Source organism: Lathamus discolor, chromosome 3 (assembly GCF_037157495.1).
Source record: "Lathamus discolor isolate bLatDis1 chromosome 3, bLatDis1.hap1, whole genome shotgun sequence".
Lineage (NCBI taxonomy): Eukaryota > Metazoa > Chordata > Aves > Psittaciformes > Psittacidae > Lathamus > Lathamus discolor.
In genome coordinates this window covers 141524787-141543255 of record NC_088886.1, presented here as the reverse complement: position 1 = coordinate 141543255, position 18469 = coordinate 141524787, and the positions used below count along the sequence as shown (strand labels likewise).

Here is an 18469-nt window from a genome sequence, read left to right as displayed (position 1 = left end):
TGGGTTAGAAAAGGCCTTAAGATCATCCAGTTCTGACCTGCCTGCCATGGGCAGGGACACCTCACACTAAACCATGCCACCCAAGGCTCTGTCCAGCCTGGCCTTGAACACTGCCAGAGATGGAGCATTCACCACTTCTTTGGGCAGCCTGCTCCAGTGCCTCAGCACTCTCACAGTAAAGAACTTCTTCCTTATATCCAATCTAAACTTCCCCTGTTTAAGTTTTAACCCATTACCCCTTGTCCTACCACTACAATCCCTAATGAAGAGTCCCTCCCCAGCATCCTTACAGGCCCCCTTCAGATACTGGGAGGCTGCTATGAGGTTTCCACTCAGCCTTCTCTTCTCCAGGCTGAACAGCCCCAACTTTCTCAGCCTGTCTCATACGGGAGGTGCTCCAGTCCCCTGATCATCCTCGTGGCCCTCCTCTGGACTTGTTCCCGCAGTTCCACGTCCTTATGTTGAGAACTGCATACAGTGCTCCATGTGGAGTCTCATAAGAGCAGACTAGAGGGGCAGAATCACCTCCTTTTGATGCAGCCGGTTTGTCTTCGGTTGGTTCCTGGGCTGCGAGCACACACTGCCAGCTCATGTGAAATTTCTCATCAACCACACCCTGAAGTCCTTTAGTGAGGTGCTTATGTCCTTCAATATACTTTTTCCTTTTAAATTTGAGTGTGTTTGCCAGTCACTTCACATCTCAACAGACAAAATGCTGGGGTTTGCTAAGCAAGCTGGAATTCTGTATTGACTTGCAAAGCTGTAGATATAATGCTATGATCTAGAATTCAAGCTTTGGGGTATTTACCATTGTTCTTGAAGTCATAAGCTCCTTATCTCCAGGGGACAGAAAAGAACAAGTTTTTCTTCTGCGTCATTACATTTAATAATTGAACATCTACATGCTAAGTAGAGTTTCTTTCCCTGGAAGCAAAAGCTATTCCTGCAGGCAATATATAAGGCTAAACAGGCAATGTGTCTCATTCGGCTTACTCTAATGGTTCTCTGACTGTGAATTTTCTCAGATGTTACAAATGTTAGTGGCTTATGAATGTGGTTAAAAGTGGGAAGTAGAAAATATCAAGCAAAGCCAGCAATTCAATTTAAAAGAAACTTACAAAGTAAACCAATGTCGGGAAATGGCGCTTTTTTTTTTTTTTCATACAAAAGTATTAAAAAAAATCAAAGTAGAAAATTCTGAATATCATTTTTGGTTGCTTAGGTTTTTAACTCTTTTAGAAAGCATCTTGTGAGAGCTGTTACAAAGGATTTTAAAAGCTGAATTACACCCTTGCCTTGAACATGTGCTCAAAACTTTATGTGTGGTCCTGCACTGTCTGCTCTGTCCAAATATCTTCTGATAGTAGGAAGTGTCCTATGATTTTCCAAGGCAGAGTCCTCAAAACCTAAATTTAAATCAAGAACATGGATGCAAATTGAAATCTTTGAGGGCAAAGAGGGTTTAAAGATCTAACTTTCCATTAGCTAATAATTCTAAAAGTGAAGCTATTGAGCTGAAGCCAGTGGGTCAGGGGAACAACCAGATAGTGTGTGAATATGCCTGTGTGCTCTTAGAATATGGAAATGTCTCCAAAAGTAAAATTTCCTAAAAAACACCCAAAACAAAACCAAAAATGAAACAAATAAAAAAAAAAAAAAAAAAAAAAACAACCAACCCCAAACAATAAAACTTCTCACCATATTCTTGTTTTTTTCAAGCTGTTGTTTTCAAGCCTTTACAAGCTTAGTTGTGTGCCCATCACAGGACCAAGCAGCAATGCACATCTGTGTGAGTCCTCTGCCCTTTATGCAGTTCTAACTATGCTGTGTAGGGATTCTATTTCTGGTTTTGCTTATAAAAGCTACATTTTTAGGGTTTTCGCTGCATCTTTCTTTCTCCTTGAGTGAAAGATGAGCTCAGACCATGTCCACTCTGGTCTTTTCAGCTTTTCTGGAAATGTTCCTTCTTTTTCTAATACTTGGATATGCCCAAGCACACAGCAGTGAAAAGGAGGAGTTATCCAAACCACTCAGCTCTAGAACTGGCTGGCTGACAGCCATAGGATCTGATTTTGAGTGCCTTTCCAGTTTGAGTTAGATGCCCTATGATGCTGACAACGTTTAGGATTGCATTCTGAGTCTTGCCCCAAATTCTCCCTTTCGCCCGTCATGTCGTCACCCGTGTATTTGTACCTCCATATGTAAGAGGTAACAATGCTTTCTTTCTTCAACCCCTGGTCTGATAGCATTTCCTCAGAAAATCACACATCGTTAGTCTGTTGCTAACCACAATCCAAGGATTAGCTTAGGCCAGCCGTGGGTACAGACTGGCAGTGTTGAACATGTGTGACTGGTTACACTGGGCTGTGAGAGGGCTGTCTTGGCAGCTGTCAGCTTGACAGATAGTGTCCAGCATGACCAGGCGCAATTAACAAGATCAGTGCTGACCTGGGACAGAGGTTTCCTACACAGTCTGCTGTCTCCTTCCCAAAGTAAAGGAAAACTAATTCTTTTCTTTGCAGCTCAGCTGAGCCCGCATCCCTATGCAGCACTGTATATCCTTTTAGCAAGCTCTCCCCTGTGCAGAAGAAACTGCTCCTGAGTGTTGCAGTGCTCAGGGCAAGTGGGCGACTGTCCCTCAGCTATACGCCTGTGTTTTCTCTGGGAGCAGGAGAGCTGGCAGAGGATGGAACTCAGCTACTGAACCCACTGAGGCAGCTGATGTGTGAGAGTAAGCCATCCTTGGGGAACTGAGATCCCTGGTACAGGCTGATGTTTTGCAGCGCGTCAATGTGCAGGAGCAGGAGGTGGAGAAGAGATGACAACACAGGAACAGGAGGTGAGGCAGAGCTTTAACTGGGAGAGGAAAAGAAATATTTTCTGAAAGGAAGAGAGAGAAAATTAAACCAGCTTCCAGTGTGCATGTTATATCAACAGAACACCCAGGAGCATCCCTAGCCTGAATAAGAAACATCCCCTTCATTTTAGACCCTGAGCAGTTAATGGTCAGAAGTAGCCCAGTCTCCACCTTGCTCTCAGTCCATTCCTTTCTCTTGCCTGTGTTTTACAAACAACTCAGCTCTGCAGCAAACCAATATAGATTTTTTTTTTTCTGTGTCATGGGTTTGAGGCCAGTGCCTAGAAGTCAGCAGAAAAACTCCGCTTCACTTCCATGGACATTGGATCAGCCTTTAAACAAGTGCCATCTAAAAAAACAGCAGAGGAATTAAGAGTCTCTTTGCTTATTAGACATGCTGGCACATGTACTCTTTCCTCCATCTGCCATGCTTCAGACAGCTATGTGTCTCAGAACAATATTTCTCCACATTCTCATGGCAGATACCATATGGTTTCAGAAAAATCCTCTGGCCATGACTCCACTGGGCTGTGAGTTTAAGCTTACACTAATATTATTGTTACAACCAATTTCACATTTACCAGTTTGTGTCTTATCTGTGATTTGGGGCTTTCAGCAACCTGGTCTAGTGGAAGATGTCCCTGCCCATGGTAAGGGGGTTGGAACAAGATGATCTTTGAGGTCCCTTCTAACTCAAACCATTCAATGAGATTAGTTTGTCTTTCTAAATTCAACAGTGGGTTGATTTTAATTAGCTTGTGAATTTCAAAGTAGCTAGCCAAAAAGGTGTGAATCCAATGTCTGAATGAATTCCCTGGCAAAAAAAAAAGGTAGAAAATATCATTATGTAAATCATGCCACTCTAGAAAAAGGCCCCAACTCCTTCAGATTCTCATCTTTTCATCTTCCTTTCCTCTCTAGTATCTGGTCCAGTTAGGTTGAAGTTTGCATCATCAGAATCGCTTTGTGCTTCGTAGGATAATAGTAATTATTTAAACATGCACATTCAGAAAATCAGGATAGCAAAGTCTGAGTATGAGTATTCATAAAATTTGGTCACAGGTTTTGTATTTGGGACTTCTTTTCAACCCTTTTCTATGAGCAGGTTTCGTAACAGACAGACATAGGCAACTAACTGTGAAACTTAATATGATGGTATCCTAGTTAAATCAAGCAGTGATTATGTTAATTTGCCACTGAAGAAATGAAACCAGACAGTAGTCTGATTAAATAGGATTCTTACAGTGATTAAAAGCTTTTTTAATTCCTTTTTGGCTCTGATGTGAGGAAAAAAAATAATCAAAAAACCAAACCAAATCACCATACAAAGCCAAATATCTTCTTGGAGGAAATCTGTATTAAGTACAAGCTGACCCAAGGGAGGCCTTTTCTGCTTGTGACTCCACATGGGCCACCTAAATATTACTATAAATTATATGAGTTGCTCCAAACTGCCACTGAGTTGCATCTGTCTTTGCTAAGTGACTTTGTCTCTCAAGCCTCAGTTCTCCACTAAGCTTTATTTGAGTTTTTGAGTGCTGAGTGTGAGAGACTTTGGGCTCAGGCATGTCTCTAGAAAGACCTAGAAACACAAACCCATGTGTTTTCCAGCACAGGTGTGGCAGCCCAGAAAACATTTCACCGCTTGCTTTTCTGTCACTGATCAACCAGAGTGCAGATCTATAAAATCACTTATCTTCAGATAAGCCATTTTGGTAGTAATAAAAGGAAGGAAGAAAGCAGTAACTGGGCTGTTGGCACCCCTAAGGAAACCTTCAGTTTCCTAGAAATGCAACAGCAGCCCCACAAGGCATGGAGTGTGGCATTTAGGGAGGAAGGAGCTGCACTAGGGTTTGGTCTGGTTGTTTCTCTGAATAGCTGGGGCGCTACCAGAGGTGTAAAAATCTGCTGGAGGAAGGTTTGATGCTTTGAAGAAGAGGGGCTCCCAGCTGAACCTTCTCCCACCAGGAGGCCAGAAAGAGGAGGTGCAGTGGTAGGGAGCAAAAGGATTTATGTGAGTTTGTGAAGGGATACAGTGGGATAATAAAGGCATGTGGGATGGAGGAGACACTTTGGTTTGATGCCCGCAGGCTGGATATCCAGGGAAGTGTGGAACTTGTTCCCTCAGCATTGTTCTGTCCATTTTGACAGATGAGGACTCTTCTAAAGGGAAGTCTTTAGCAGCTCAATGGTGAAGTCAATTGGTAGCAGCAACGTGAACCTGGCTGATAGTAACTCTGTCCCACTATGAGAGGCTGCTGAAGGAGACTGCAACCATGGCAATGGCTGCTGCACCTTTCCTACTCTGCAACGAGTTCTCTGAAGCTTTATAAGCACTAGGGACTCAAAAAGAGAAAAATCTTATTTTTCTGAGATGCTCAGGGAAGAAAGCTGTCCATGGGCCTGACCTGAGCTGAATTCAGCATCTTTGCTGTCAATGGAAAGGGAATCTTTTTCACTGAGACCTGTTGATACCTCATGATAGGATCTATGTAACTTGCATCAATTGAGAATCTCAGTCACTCTGTGGAGATGTTGCAGGTGCTGGCTACAGCTGGTGTGAGGGCTCATTTTGCAGAGGAAAAGTAATGCCTATGTTTGTGAAGGGAACAGAATGCCTTGACAGAAAGCACACGTGATGGTCTAGTGCATGATATATATCTGGGCCAGGCAGGGGCCAAGTTTCATTTTAATGGGTTATGCTTACTTCAAGGGTTTGGCAAGAGTCAGATGAAGCAGGCATACTGTCTTTCTGATCCCATCACCAGCTTTCATGTAGTCCTTGCAATGCCTGCTCTCTGACAAAAGGCTTTCGTAAAGTAAATAGCACTGTCAGGGAAAATTACATAGGTCTGAACCCACAAAAATCAGAAGAGAGACTGAAATTTGGTGGATCCCAGATTAGTTCCTAATTCATGCACTCCTTGAGACACATGCTGCTTGCACCACAGACTGCGATACTCTGACCATCTCTCTCTGCCTCAGCTATGAAGCTCTTTGCCTTTTCTTTTCTCTTTTTCTCACTCTTTTTTTTTTTTTTTCCCCATCCATTTTTATCAACAGGGCTTTCTAGACAGTAATTCATTTGGGCTGCTGCCTCTCAAAGAGAGGTAAACAGAGGGAAGAAATTGCCCTCAGGCCAGCTAGCAGAGATTTTTTCTCCGTAAGTCAGAAGGATTTTAGAAGGCCTTTCCTACTGGGTTGATAGGCTTCTAAATGGAATCCAGTGGCCATTTATGAATAGACTTGTCTAGTGATTACACAGAGAGAAGGGACTGTCATATAGAAAGCCTCATTCACGTCTTTGTCAGTTTTCTGGCTGGAGTTTGCTCCATGGAGTAACTTTGACCCTAGCTGCATCATTCACAAACAGCAGAAAAACAAGGCAAAATAAATACTCCCTTTTCGGTAATGGATGCTAGCAGGGATTGTTAATACATGCAGAGCCTTTTCTTTTCAAAACTATGCATTCTTATGATCAGTGATTAGAATCTTTAATTTCTGTTTTCAGTCAGTAAATCAAGTTTTCTAAAATTCTTCATAGTACACTGAATGTACTATTGTAGCATTTATTTCCTGTGTCTGGTGCTTCACATCTTGGAGGTCAGACAATGAATCATAGCAAACTCTTAAGGAGAGGCCTTTGATGTTGCTTTGGGGTTTTGGTTTGTTGTGTAACTTGTTTTTTTTTTTTGTCTTTTTTTATTATTATCATTCAATAGAAATCAAAGTGCTTGTCAAAATAACACAAAGTATTTCCTAGCCAGAGAATGGACAGCTGAAGGCAAAAATGGGTGGTACAGTCTGTCCAGAAGGGTGTGACACAGAATGGAAAGACATAAAGTCTGGTGGGCTGCTGGCCTGTGCAGCAAAACAGTTGTACCTCCTTGCGAGGTTCCTTTTGATTCTCAGTTTTACAGGTTACCCAATTATAGCCAGTGACATTGCAGCTCATACCACCTTGTTTGCTTAGCTTCCAATAAATGCACAGTGGCAGATGTCGCTTGTCTAAATCTGTCCTTCTGCAGCAGACAAGAGAAATGAGAGGACTGGGTCAAAAGCAGCTTTACCTATGAAGAATCTGTGAGCATTGCTACAGAAATAAAGCACCAGTTTATGGATGCTAGTAAAATCCATAACAATATCCTTGCAGCTTGTAATCGCTTTTGCAAAGGGGGAGGTGTGGTGGATGGGAAAAACCCCAACAACTAACAAGCCTCCTCTTATGCAGTCCTACATCTGGACAACAGATAATGGCATAGATCATAGGTTAAAAGAAACAGCAGGATATTTAGTCTATAAATCTAAAAATACAAGGTCCATCAATTTTTGTCCTGTTTCTCCTTTACTGAGACCAGCAGACTCAATTTGGCAAAGGGTTGTCTTACAGAATCATAGAATCATACAATAGCTAGGGTTGGAAAGGACCTGAAGATCATGCAGTTCCAACCCAGCTGCCATGGGCAGGGACACCTCACACTAAACCATCTCACTCAAGGCTTCATCCAACCTGGCCTTGAACACTGCCAGGGATGGAGCACTCACAACCTCCCTGGGCAGCCAATTCCAGTGCCTCACCACCCTAACAAGAAAGAACTTCTTCCTTATATCCAGTCTAAACTTCCCCTGTTTAAGTTGTCCTGTCGCTACAGTCCCTGATCAATAGTCCCTCCCCAGCATCCCTATAGGCCCTTTTCAGATACTGGAAGGCTGCTCTGAGGTCTCCACGCAGCCTTTTCTTCTCCAGGCTGAACAGCCCCAACTTTCTCAGCCTGTCTTCGTACGGGAGGTGCTCCAGTCCCCTGATCATCCTTGTGGCCGTCCTCTAGACTTGTTCCAACAGTTCCATGTCCTTTTTATGTTGATGACACCAGAACTGCACACAAATACTCCAGGTGAGGTCTCATAAGAGCAGAGCTCATCACTCATTACTGGTTTCCAGCCAGACATTGAGCCATTGACCACAACTCTTTGTGTGCAGCCATCCAGTCAGTTCTTTATCCACCGAGTGGTCCATCCATCAAATTGATGTCTCTGCAATTTAGAGACAAGGATGCCATGTGGGACAGTGTCAAAGGCTTTGCACAAGTCCAGGTAGATGACACCAACTGCTCTACCCCTGTCCATCAGTTCTGTAGCCCCATCATAGAAGGCCACCAAATTGGTCAGGCAGGATTTCCCCTTAGTGAAGCCATGCTGGCTGTCAGCAAGCACCTTGTTGTTTTTCATGTGCCTTAGCATGCCTTCCAGGAGAATGTGCTCCAAGATTTTGCCAGGCACAGAGGTGAGACTGACTGGTCTGTAATTCCCCGGGTCTTCCATTTTGCCCTTCTTGAAAATGGGGGTTATATTTCCCTGTTTCCAGTCGTCGGGAACTTCACCTGACTGCCATGATTTTTCAAATACGATGGCCAGTGGCTTAGCAACTTCATTTGCCAGCTCCTTCAGGACCCGCGGATGGATTCCATCAGGTCCCATGGACTTGTGCATGTTCAGATTTTTAAGATGGTCTCGAACCAGATCCTCTCCTACAGTGGGCCCAAGGTCTTCATTCTCACAGTCCCTATGTCTACCTTCCAAGACTTTTGTGGTGTGGTCAGAGCCTTTGCCAGTGAAGACGGAGGCAAAGAAGTCTTAAGGCATACATGGCCCTTGGGGGAAGATTTCAGAAGCGAACACTCTAGCCTTAGTAGGTTTTCTTTACAGTGTATTATTCTGATTTTAAAAATGTTTCAAATTTCATACTACTATTTCAAAGTCAAGTATTTCTGACTACTACTTCTGCATTCGAGCCTCCATATTCCAAAAACAATTTTAGCTGTTGAGCCAATCTAACTTTTTGGGTTCTATTTGCATAGCCCTAAAGAAATCTGAACTCTTTTTGTCAGACAACCTTTCAGTTGTCTTCCATTCAACCTCAGTAGAAGAAGTACTGAGATTTTTCTCTTCCTGAGGTGGTTTTTATGGCTGCTTATGTCCTGAATCAAAAATATTAGCCAATCTCAATGACATGATTATTATTAAATGAAGTGCTTATCTTCCTGTCACCACCTCTACAAAAGTTATCACAGCTCATACTTTGATTTTTCTTGAAATAGTCTTTTAAACTTTAAGCCTATAAAGATAAATTTGAATATCTACCCATCTAAATGTGTTGTCTTCATTTTCTCTGTTGATTGTTTATTATCAGAAAAAAATCAGTAAGTTTTGCCTTTGGCTTTCAGGATACTTGATGCTTGCTCTGTACTTCAAGAACAGAAATAGCAAATGGAAAACAAAAGCAGATGTAAACGGTGCTGGTTAGAAACATCATGAGAACCATATAAGAACAGAACCTGTCTCTCTCTTAATCATGGCTTTATATTAATTTCAGGTCAGCAACAACTGGAAGGCTTTGCTGCATGATAGTTATTTGGATGCCAGGTGTCGAAATATGGCACTAGTTCATTCCAGTGTCTGTTTTTGCCCCTGATTGACACAGATTATAAAGTTAGTATTCAAGGTGCAACTTAGGGAGTGTTTTTGTTACTGTCTTGGCTGTGTTTGCTCTATTTGAGACAAATGTTTTATACAAAGGCTGTAACGGTAATATCGCACTACTTCAGAAGGGCATCTTAGATATGACCTATGAAACAAAAGAGAAAATACCCGTGCAGTTTAGAGGAGAAGATAAACAATATGTATAGCCAGTTATGTGACGTGGGGGGAGGCTGATGAGGATGTGCAAGAACCTGCTATGCCATACGTTCAACCTGTGTTTTTCCTGGGAATTTATCAGTATTTATGCCATTTGGTGATATCTGAAACAACATCAATCAGTAGGCACAGCTACAGACTGGGCAAAGAAGAGATTCAGAGCGGCCCTCCAGAGAAGGACTTGGGGGTGCTGGTTGATGAGAAAATGAACATGAGCTGGCTGCAGTGTGCGCTCGCAGCCCAGAAAGCCAACCGTATCCTGGGCTGCATCAAAAGGAGCGTGACCAGCAGGTCGAAGGAGGTGATCCTGCCCCTCTACTCTGCTCTTGTGAGACCTCACCTGGAGTATTGTGTGCAGTTCTGGTGTCCTCAACATAAAAAGGACATGGAACTGCTGGAACAAGTCCAGAGGAGGCCACGAGGATGATCAGGGGACTGGAGCACCTCCCGTATGAAGACAGGCTGAGAAAGTTGGGTCTGTTCAGCCTGGAGAAGAGAAGGCTGCGTGGGGACCTAATAGCAGCCTTCCAGTATCTGAAAGGGGCCTATAGGGATGCTGGGGAGGGACTCTTCATCAGGGACTGTAGTGGCAGGACAAGGGGTAATGGGTTCAAACTTAAACAGGGGAAGTTTAGATTGGATATAAGGAGGAAATTCTTTCCTGTTAGGGTGGTGAGGCGCTGGAATTGGTTGCCCAAGGAGGTTGTGAGTGCTCCATCCCTGGCAGTGTTCAAGGCCAGGCTGGACGAAGCCTTGTGTGGGATGGTTTAGTGTGAGGTGTCCCTGTCCATGGCAGGGGGTTGGAACTAGATGATCTTGAGGTCCTTTCCAACCCTAACTATTCTATGATTCTATGAATAACCTTGAAAGCCCAATCTACTGATTTTGACAAATTTTGAATCTCTGTTGCCTGACACTAGCTTCAGATCAGGTACTCAAGCTGTTTTCATCAACCCTCTACTCCCATGGTTGTGATAAGAATGTGATCCTTTCAATTGATTGATCTTTCATGAAGGGAAACATGAGATGAGTACCTCTGTCTTCTGTTTCCTGGGCTGAATCCCTAGCTCTGGATGGTCAGCCTGCCAAGAACTGGAGGGCTCTGTAAGCCATTATTTTTCTGACTGTTCAGCACAGCTAATCTGTAGTGTGTTCTTTCACGTTACCTTATTTCACCTTAATTCTCAAAGAAGGACTTCTTTGTCCCATATGTAATGTACTCTCATTCTGTGTTCCTTCAGTCTAATATTACTGTCCTTAACAGGTTGTTTCTGAAAAAGCAAGTTCTTGGGAACATTTTAAAGTGATTAAGTAGTACCAGACCTAAACCAGTGCTTTAGAAAGACAAGCTTACGTTATTTGTCATCTCAACAATCCTGGCCTAACCATGTTTAGATAGGATAGTAAATAACAAAAAAGTAACGTGCGGAGTTATGCATAAATCAGGAAATGCAAGAATCAGCAATGTATCTCAAGCCAGGCACAATTTCCTTTTTAAAAAAAAATAAATATGTATATATATATTTGGTAAAATTCCTCCTTCTGAAAAGGCAGACCAGATCTTGTTTATCCATGGCAGAAACAGAGTATATCAGCACACTTACAAGAGTCTTGACAAAGGGGAGAGGGCATCTGGAGTTGAGAAGTGAGGAGCTAAGTTCCATGAGCTTACAACTGTCAAATCCATAATAAAAGTACTTAGTTCTGTGAGTTGTACAGCTTAGCAGAATGCTGTAAGCCGTCATTGTTTGGACAGCAAGAAGTGAATGGCAGTTTTTCTTAAGCTTGACAGTGTTGATAAAACATGTCAGGAACAAGAAAGGTTTCTGTGGGTGCATATATCTCTACCTGCTTTTTTACCTATGTATGTTACTTCAGAGCTCATAAGGGGTGCTGATTTGACAACCTCAGTGCCAGAATGCACTGATTACCTGCTGAACATGTCCAGTGCTGACAGCAATGGTGAGTTTCAATGCTCCTGAAAGGGCTATCCAGCTCAGTTTCTGCCTAACTGGAGTGTGACTTTCACAGGTTCTTTGCTCCCTTATAGGCACTTAACTTTTCACCCAATGTGCCAAAAGCCACTGATTCTGGCAAACTGAGCTCTGTCCATAAGGTCCATGAATCTCACAGTCATTATCTTACTTATGCAGACAATTTTTGCCAGTCTTGGTGGTGGTTTCACTGATGTGAGCCTTTGGCCACTAAAAGCAAAATTGGGAGGAGCAGATGTGTTTTATTAAAGCTGCAGTGCAGCCAAAATAGCCTTCTGTGTGATTGTTGTAAAGTAGAAGTGACTTAAAACTTGTCCTTCCCATAAATCTGTACCAGTTTCACTTTTCATTGTCATATTTCAACTGCAGGCACAAAGCTGTTGCTGTTTCATAGATACTGTGCATACACACTGTGCACCAACTCCATTTTCAGAAAGAATACTAATTCCAGCACCTGCTTCCCCCATCCCCAAATGGCTTCTAAGCTCCATTTTTGTATGCTGTTAGTGGAAAAGGAGTAAACCAGTAAAAACCCCAACACATAAAACATTTCCAGAATGCTGTTGTTTCTTGTAGATTGTGTGAGTAACTGATAGAATATCCAAAACAGTTGTGTATAAAAGACAGCATTCAAGATTTCTTACAGAAAAACTGTAAAGGGGAGAGAAATCTGATAAGTACATCTGTTTTCCTTAATGGATGTAAAACGTAAAGCTCATCGCATCAATGCAAATTTCTTACCTGACATCAGCAGAATTTTTTCTTTTATGAAATCAGTTTTCTTACAAACCCTAATCACAGATGGAAAATTCTATTGCCTAGAATATAATACCTATAATTTTATTTAAATAATTACAAAATATATTAATCTGACTGTAAAGAAAGAGATATTCCCAGCGCCACATGAGAGACTGTAAGGGGGCTAACACTAAACCTGAAGAATTCAACCTCCCACAGAGCCTCCAAGCATTCAACAGAAAGCCCAGCTATCAGCAATATATTTGGATTTAAAAGATTAATTCTTACTCACTGGGTATTATGCTACCTTCCTGCCATTCATTCATTATGGAACAGACAGAATCTCCTCATCTTGTTAATACAATCATTGCCATGGTTGTGGCATTACGGTGAGCAATGAACATGAAATATATGAAGAGGGGTTAGATTTGACACAAATCCAGACAGATCACAGTCTAATTCATTTTGCAGAATAGAATCTCATGGAAGTAAAAATTAAGATGAAACTAAAGCATGAATCACTGTGAGCTTGTGCTCTATAAATAAGTCTTTTCTTAGAAAAAGCAGTTAATTGCATCATTTCAAATTTTTGTTTTTCTGTGGACTTATATATATAAAAGTATTAAAATATTTGTCAACATTATTATAACAAAAAGTCATAGGCTGGATTCCTGTCCACGGTAGACAGTGCCTATCTCCCACTGATTCACTGGGAGTTCAATTCTCCCTTCCATAAAGCACTGAATTCTATAGCCACGATCTGTGTTTAAACCTCGTTTGAGGTTATTTCAATATCTCCTGGTGTAAGAAGTACATAACATCCTAAAGAAGCACTTGACATCCTTTTTTGAATGCTCTAAGGAAAATGAATAGTAGTAGGAGGAGGAGAGGGCAAGACAGAGGTGTTGGGAATGGGAACAGTTCATAGCAAGGGTTGTACAGCATATAACCTGTGCTGGTTCAGAGGACCTCCTTGCTCCTTTTCCCCACTAAACCACCAGATCTAGAGAGCTGGCAATCCCTGCTTGTTATTTCCTGTGTCTGGGATCAGTCTTCCCCCAAAGCACCACTGTCTGAATAGTTGCTATTAAAATAAGAAGAGCCTTAAAGAACAACCAGCCAAAACCTACTTTTTATCCATGACAAACCTTAAATTAGTGTGTTTTGTAACCCCAATATTAAAGCAATAAGCACGCGTAAAACACAGTGTATCTGTACAAGGTTATGGTGTGATGTACAGCTCCCAAGGAGACCCTGACTAGCACAACCACATGGCATACTGAGTACAATTCCCTTCTTACATTTCTACCTCCTATTTGAGAGATTTGCTCAGGACACAGGACATGAAGTTGGGCTGCAGGTTTTGAAACCACACAGTTTTGACAACTTCTGATGCCTACGTATTACCTGCAAGTGCAAATGTATCTCTGCCAGTTAGAGACACCCAGCAGTGTACAACATGAGACGGCTCCTGAAGGCAGTAGGAAAAACTGTATTGTCTTAACAAAAGTCTCCTGTTGCATGGAGGCTGGACCAGGAAAGTCACAGGAAGATCTGCCTCGATACAGAAATGTGTCAAGGAAACCTCTTGCAGAGTGTAGAGCTGGATTTTGCTGGCCATGCAGTTAAGTGTTCTGTTTAAGGCCATCCTTTCCAAAAGCAATGTGCCTGTGCCTGGTAGTGGTTAATTCAGATATTTATTGGTTCCCACTTTCCTTTTTGGAGAGTGACTATTTGATATATTATTTGATAAAGCTGGCAGCCAATTCTGGATATTAAAGGAGCTTTTCGGAGCTGGATATATTTCAAAGTTATTTACATTTCTTCTTTATAATTAAATGTCACTAGCTGAAACAGGAGAAACAAATGTTATGTTTGGCATGGCATAAGTGACTGTTAATATCTTCCAAATGACTCATGGGAAATTACAATGTGTTTGGGGGCAAAGGAAGCCATTCCTCCTGCAATCACTCCAGCTGGTTTGCCTATAGCACCCATGATATGCTGTCTGCCCAGGCAGATGGGAATGTTGTCCCAGTAGACAGTACAGTGTCAAGGCTAATAGCACTGCCAACACTCACAGGAGTGTTATATAGATAAAATGGCATTAGGACAGCCAGGTATACCAAGGAAAGGGAATTCTGGTATCTTAAAGTTCAGCCCAAGTGAATAGCTGCAATATTGATCCCCTGTTGAGTGTTATAGCTCATTTTAAATCTTGTTGTGGCTCTAGTAGTATTAGCAACTTAAAAATAGCTCAGATACAGTTTTTCAAGCTCCAGCCATGCCAGTGTAGCCTTGGCCCTTTCCATTTACCTTTATTTCTGTGGTTCAGGACAACACCAGGAACCCAAAAGATTTTGCGTAGAAACACAACTCCTGTTCCCTCTTGCCCTGAATAAGTTCTTCTTTTGAAACAAATAGCAGAGAGACAGCACATGTTAACATAAGCAGGCTACAAATTAAATTGAGTCAGTGAAGAAACAGGTTCAGATTGCCACGGAATTAAAACTGTGATGAGAAAGATCCAGAGCAACAGAAATTAGCTCTGCCAAGAGTACTGGCAGAGGAATTATTCAAACCATAGTTCAGGCTGACTTGAAATTTCAGAAATGACAATGAAGTCAGATCACAGTGACAGATGTTTTAGGAAGGACTTGGGCTAGGATTTTCAACATTCATATTATGTGTTCAAAAAAGCACCCAAGGAATACTTGGGGGGAAAGGAAATATGGGGGAAAGTAGAAGACAATGAAAACTTTACATAACTGCAGCATTCATCATCTTTGCATGTTCAGGTCTTAATAATTAACAAGTAAAATTACTTGTGAAAAAAAAAGAAACAGTGAATATCAGAAAAGCCCCAGCAGAACACTCCGTAAATAACATGTTTCTCAATGTGGTTCACCAGCTCCTCTGAAAAATCTCACTTCTGTATCAATAAAACATCTAAAGATAGTGAACTACAGAGAAACTTGACTAAGATATTATCATGTTGTCTGAAATGGCAGTCCTGCTCTGAGTGTTACGAATAGAGCAGTGTGTGAGGGAAGGCTGGGATGGGGCTTTCCACTGCTAATTAGGATAGAGGTGAGGAGATAGAGGGCTGGCTGTCATTCAGAATCCCACACACCACTTGCTGACACAAGAAAGGATGCTGCGTTTCACACTCTATGCCAGACGTATCAAAAAGGGATGATATTTTAAGATCTTAATGAGGGGCCATAATTTGATTTCATTTGTGTTTTTCTAAGGTAGAACAGAAAAATACTTCAGGAACTAATCCTTGTTCATCCCTGTTTAAAAAGAATTGTTGCTTCTGAAATCTCTTCTGACACCAGGCAGTCTGCAGGGCTACATGAGATAAGTGAAATATCTGTGTGTTCCCAGAGCGACCAAAACCTCTTCAGGCTCTTCATCCTCATCACCTTACAGTCCACGGCAGCTTCAAGGTAGGAGTATTTACCAGTTGTCTGGCCATAACGATATTGAAAGTTACACTTTTCTGATCACAGAAGTTCTTTATAGCCACAAACAAGAATTTCCCCTACCTCGTTCTTCTTGTGAGACACAAAGCCAACTGAAGCACTTCATGAACCATGGGTTGTTTCCCAAGAACCTATAAACATATTTACTCTGTTGAGCTATGTGATAACAAGTATCCATGTAGCCCATCTTAAAACTGCCTGAAACTCTGCTGCATAGGGAGCAGTAAGGCTGGGCGAATAATATTGATTGGAAAAGATATAGAAGTTCCCTCTGTTATTCTTCCAGTCCCTAGTTTATTTCCAGCTCTGAGCCTTACTGAGTCAGATGTGGGTTTGATGTTTTTAATGATCCTCCATGGATTTTTCATTCTGTGAACTTGTCCAGCCCCCTCCATTCCACTGTTTACATCCTGTTAATGGAGAATAAGTATAAACAAGTTGGTAGGAGCAACCTGGGTCTCCTGCCTTGATTGCTGTACCTGAAGACTGAGGGCATCTGGAGAAACACACACAAAAAAGGACATGAGTCTGACTGATGGAAGACCGGGTTCTCAGCTAAATCCCAACAAACCAATTTAAACTTTGTAAGCACCGATAAGTCACTTGAGATATCACCTGATAGATACAAGGAAGTGGAGCAAACTGTAAACCCACAAACCTTTGCACACCAAGGGGAATTAAAATAGTATGTCAGTACATGTACTATACTGCATGACACCTGCCTAGGTATTAATACTCAGTTGCTTTTTTACCTTCACCTGCCATCTGTAAGATAGGGTCAAAATTCTCACTTGCCAGAGAATTGTAATGATAAATGAATATTAAACATATTAATGCACTCAACTACTAGACTGATACATGGATTAATAGAAAACATCGTCCTTTTCCAGGAAGGACCCAGTGGGCATAAAGTTGTCAGATACAGACTTCTAAGTGACTGCCATGGATACCAGGGACCATAGTGTAAGAAATCAGCATTATTGGTTGTTTAAATACTTTTCTGCCTCCTATTAGGACTGTGACTCATAATTAAATAACAAAATATTCCTTAAAATTTTCTGTAAAGGCTTGGCCAGGAGATGTTGCAGTATGTTTATGGGATTGTCGCATAAACATTAGCAGCTCAGCAGGTTCTTATACCTCTGAAACCTTCACTGTGGTGCAAATTACCACAGTAAAATTATGCTCACTGAGACATTAGTAGTAGCAGTACCATTTCACAGAACTAGTGACAGTTTCTACAACCTTGCTCATTCACTTCATGTCCTTCTAATTGCTTTCTGAGAGAAGTCCTTGTCTGCACAACTAAGCACTAGATGAAGAAAGGTTGATTAGCTCCTTATTCATTTAATGACAATATTCAGCAATCAAGAATGACTTTACAGTAAGTCTTGACGACACCTTCCCAATCAAGTGTTGTTTTGTTTTTTTTTTTTTGTTACAGAAGGGTGCAAATTTTGTCTTTTCAAAGATAAGTAATGGCCTGGCACTCCTGTAAATGTGATGCATACCCAGACCACAAAAGCAGTGTGTACCCAGAAATTATCATGCTCTCACAGGGGGGATTTGTGTATGCTTCTCTTAAAATTGCACTTCCATCTTGGAGATGGCCTCCAGAGGGTATCAAATGTACAGCATAAGCCTTTTTATGCCTTTTATGATGATTTCCAAGAGTAATTTGACCTCATTAGCATTAAATTTGCTATTAAAATGTACTTAGAGTGCATCATAAACTGATAGGAGAATTTACCAGATTTTTATTCTTTTATGGTTCCTATGTGGCACAAAAAGGTAGTGAAGAGAAAATAATATAAGGGTCAAGAGGCTTGGGATTTGTTTTATTTCAGAGGCTTGAAGACATCCAAGAAGGAGCTACTGATGGCAGCAGTATGGAATGAAATAGAAAAAAATAAATGTAACCATAAGTCAGCAGCAAGGTCATCGCAATAGATCACAAAATATGTCACTCCAGCACAGACAGGATTGAATTCTGTCTACCTTTTCTTGGTATGGAATGGGACACTTGGGTATCGGTGGTGCTGACATATTTGTACCCAACATCAGCAACCCTGTACACCTTGAAGGTATGGTATCTTCATCTTTCTCCTTCCCTCCTTGTTCCAGCTGGCTCATCATCATCCACTACTGGTGTAGGAATAAAGGCAGGCAAGCACAGGTTGCCTTAGAATGAATGTGTCTCTTCCACTTGTTTTGTTTCTTCTTTACCTTATTTATTTTGTTCTTCCTGTCTTTCTTTTCCTTAGTTCTCTCTCTCCCTTTCTTTTTCCAAAACAAAGCAGGAATCAAAATCCAATCGTTGCAACCAGATTTAGCCCAACTGAGCCTATGATCCATGTAACATTGTTTAAACTTAAACAGGGGAAGTTTAGGCGAGGTGTAAGGAAGAAGTTCTTTACTGTGAAGGTGGTGAGACTCTGGAATGGGTTGCCCAAGGAAGTAGTGGATGCTCCATCCCTTGCCCTGTTCAAGGCCAGGTCAGATGGAGTCTTGGGTAACATGGTTTAGTGTGAGGTGTCCCTGCCCGTGGCAGGGGGGTTGGAACCTGGATGATCTTAAGGTCCTTTCCAACCCTAACTATTCTATGATTCTATGCTATGATTCTATCTCCCCGTTTCTCAGTAGAACTTCACTTGAGTCCACCAGTTTGCATATGTGGGACCACCCGAGTCCTCTGG

At 41.7% G+C, this 18469-nt stretch overlaps 1 long non-coding RNA gene across 1 annotated transcript in view; it reads left to right on the top strand.

The window, feature by feature from the left end:
* Positions 1–17906, top strand: part of LOC136011303 (uncharacterized) — a 28680-nt gene extending 10774 nt beyond the window's left edge. The window contains exons 2-4 of the long non-coding RNA XR_010611320.1: positions 15627–15737; positions 16664–16736; positions 17621–17906. This is a non-coding gene — a long non-coding RNA (uncharacterized LOC136011303). The remainder of the gene's footprint in view (positions 1–15626; positions 15738–16663; positions 16737–17620) is intronic.
* The last annotated feature ends 563 nt before the right edge of the window (positions 17907–18469 follow it).